The sequence below is a fragment of the Microtus ochrogaster genome, chromosome 19 (genome assembly GCF_000317375.1).
Source record: "Microtus ochrogaster isolate Prairie Vole_2 chromosome 19, MicOch1.0, whole genome shotgun sequence".
NCBI lineage: Eukaryota > Metazoa > Chordata > Mammalia > Rodentia > Cricetidae > Microtus > Microtus ochrogaster.
The window spans coordinates 10,957,335-10,961,025 of record NC_022021.1 but is presented as its reverse complement, the minus strand read 5'-3'; the positions used below and the strand labels follow the sequence as shown (position 1 = coordinate 10,961,025).

The window sequence follows — 3,691 nt, the reverse complement described above, 5'->3', positions numbered from 1 at the left end:
CAGAAGGACAAACACCTCATGATTCCATTCTCAAGCCTGGTATCATTGGAATGAAGAGTAGAAGAGTACCAGAAGCTGAGAGAGCAGCACCAGCAATAACAGAGGGGGGGAGGGGAGGGAGGGATTGGATTATTAGATGCTGAGAGAGTAGCACCAGCAATAACAGAGGGGGGGAGGGGAGGGAGGGATTGGATTATTAGATGCTGAGTAACAGTTAGGTCAAAAAATATGTTTATGCATTTAGTCTACACTAGGGTGTCTATAAATAACAAATTTTAATATTTTTTAAATTCTAAAAATAGAAATTAAATATTTTAACCCTAAATAAATTGTCTTTGCTTTAAAATCAACAAAATGAAAACAAACATTAAAGTGTCACATTGTACGACAGATATATGTCATATTAAACTTTAATTAATAATGAGATCAACAAAGAATCTTTTATAAGTATATATAAGGAGAAAAGAAAAGTATGAGAGAGAAAAAGTAAAATTGAATGTTTGCAGATTAATGTGTTTAAAATCAAAGGAAGATAGGCCTCAGCCCTTTCTTCTTTTGCATGAAGATAGAATTTCTGTGGCACTGCAACCATGAGCTGTAAGAAAAGGTGAGGCTACTTCCCACCATAATGATGATGGACTAACGTTCTGAACTGTAAGTCACCCCCAAATAAATCTTTTTCTTTATAAAACTTGCCATGGTCGTGTGTCTCTTCACAGCAATAGGACAGTGGCTAAGACAGTGTTTATCACAACAACAGAAAGCAAGCTCTAACACAACATGCTCTAATGTGGCCTAGTGACTCTTCAAGTTAAAGGTTCAGTTTGTTTATTAAGGATGGTCTTGCAGATACTACTGTAGCTGTACTAAGGTTGGCAGAACTTCTAGATCAAAGTTTAACTCAGACTCATCATTGAATAAAAAGGGGAAATCAGTTGTTACAATGTTCTTAAACATTTTCTCTTCCATCAGTCTACGGGGGACTCGCTACAATTAAAATTTGGAGTCAAAAGAGATAAATTTTAAAGACCAATAATCTAATTCAGATATTGCTCTTCCCTTCCCAAACACTTGTGAATGAAAAGTCTAATAATCTAGTAGTTTTTCAGTCCCACAAGGCTGGATATCTCAGCTGGTCTTCTGAATATGATGGAATCACGAAGTAGTAGGCTCCAAAACCAAGGAAGGATGCTAGCAAGATGAGAACAAGCAGGCAAAGCACAGATCTTCCTTCTTCCATTGTCCTTATATAGGCTTTCAGCAGAAGCTGTGGCCCATGTTAAAGGCATGCTTTCCTGCCTCAAGGTCTGGATCAAAGGTGAGTGTGTTCCTGATTCAAGTTTTACCAAAACACATGTCTTCCAGGCTTAAAATGTCTCTCAAAGGCATATATCTTCCTGCCTCAGAGGTCTAGACTAGAAGCAGATTCAGCCACTTCACTCGCAGGTGTGCACTCCATTTCTGGATTGCTGTCCCTTCCAGACTGATTCAAGGATGTTGGTTTTAATTAGTCTGCTTAGATTGCCACAGTAGAATACTGTAGTCAGGGTGTCTTGAGCAATAAAATTTAGGACCTATTTATTTTCTTATACTTCCGGAGGCTGGAAATACAAACCAAAGGTGCTTATGAGGGCTCTCTTGATGCTCACAGATGACCACTACTCTTGCTATGCCCACAACACAAGGGGAGGGGGTAACGAAGGTTACTTGTGTTTCTTCTTAACCTCATATAATTACCAGTCCTGTCAGATTAGTGTTCAACTTTTGCCAGAACAGTAACTTTTCTCCCCTTCTTATATAGGTCCTAATTTCAAATACACTGGGACTGCAGCATATGAGTAGGGAGGACCATGGTGTCCAGACTAACATGTAATCCAGACGCCTAGCAACTGGAGTCAGTCAGTCAATTAATCCACATGAATGGGGGGAATTGCTCATTAGAACAATCTAATGACACTTCAACAAATTTAATTTCAATTTTCTAAAATCTTCTGAAAACAATATTTTTACAAAAAAAAAAAAAACCAAACAAACAGGGTTTTCAGGGACGCGCACGAGCAAGGTCAGACGCAGGGAATCTTGTACCTCACTGCTTAAAAAATGGCTTTTCTTTCAGAGTATGCACTGCGTATGTCTCGTCTAACTGCCCGGATCTTTGGTGAAGTGGCCAGGCCATTCAAAGTCCATGAAAGTGGTGAATATGTTCAGGAAGCAGCCCTTGGCCAAAAAGAGAGAGACTTGTGACTGGTATCCAAATCACAACACATATTTTGCACTCATGGGCACACTCCATTTCCTTGGCCTCTACAGAGATGAGCATCAGGATCTTAAGGATGAGCAAAGATGTCTAAAGAAGTTCCGTGGAAAGGTGAAACCAAAGAAAGGAGAAGGGAAGAGAACTACAAAAAAGAAATAGTACCAGCTTTTCAAGAAAGAAAATTTCTTCCTCGATGACTAAGAAAGTGTATTGTGTTATCTTTTCATATATTAGAGGAACGTAACTTTCCTCAGTAGACACCAACCCCTGTGTTCACATCCACTTCAGTTAAACTGTAACTGGTTTCTTGAAGATATTCTAATTCTTCAATACTATACTTGAAAGACCCTCTGGACACCCCCCCAGAACCCGCAGCTGGCCTGCTCTCATGAGAACATCCCGCCTGCTTGGGAAAACAGGATGCCTATAGCCAGCATTAGAATATCAGCAGGTCACAAAAGAAACAATTCCTCCTATGAAAGATCCCAGCTTAGCTGCGGTAATGTCATCTCACAAGGCTTTTTGACGAACAAATGTAAGTACAGAGTGAGGTCAGGGTCCCTGGCTGTAAAGCAGGCTATCTATATCCATAGAATAGGATAAGACAGGACATCAATTAACAGGAAATCTGTTGCCATATATCTGTGCTGGGAAAGGAAAAACCACCTATGCCCCTTGCCCCATTCCAACTGACCACTAACCACGCATTTGCTTCTGTAATCTGCTTCTGCTGCCCTCTTTCCTATTAAAAGACCCCCCGCCAAGCTTGTTAAACAACTTAGCACCTGAAATGCCATTTTGCAAGGCTTGTACTAAATATCCAGGGTTTAAACAAAGGGCAGTTTTAGAAGCTGCCAAAACGAGATAGGGACCCCTGTGGCTTGGGCCAGGGGAAGGACCGGGGGAATACCAAGAATGTGGCCCGGCGTCGGGGGACGGTGGATACCCTGTCTCCCCTAGATAAGAGCCAAGGCAGCCCACGGCTGAATTCTCGGAAACTAGGGACCTTGCCCCGCTCTGAGCTCGGCCACATTCAAACTGACCAATGAAAACCCTGTAACTACGCCTCTCGCTTCTGTACCCGCGCTTTTGCTGCCCTACCCCATAAAAACCCACTGCCCCAACCTGAAAGCGCGCAAGTCCTCCGAAAGGATTTGTCACCCACAGGTACCTGTGCCCACCCAATAAACCTCTTGCTGTTTGCATCCGCATGAGTGGACTCGTTGTTCCTTGGGAGGGTCTCTCCAGACTGAAAGGCAGCCCATCTTGGGGGTCTTTCATACTTACTTTGATCTTGTAACATGAAGTTTACCTAATTCTCTAATGGAATGAACAAACTATTTATTGTCTTGTGATTTATTAAAAAAAAAAACACACAAGCAAACAAATACCTGACAAGTCAAGGGAGGGTGAGGGAGAGAAAGAAAGGCCAGA

General features: G+C 41.7%; 1 pseudogene; it reads left to right on the top strand.

Moving 5' to 3' along the window:
* The first annotated feature begins 2,042 nt into the window (after nt 1-2,042).
* Nucleotides 2,043-2,416, top strand: LOC101991379 (annotated as a pseudogene).
* Nucleotides 2,417-3,691: the final 1,275 nt, after the last annotated feature.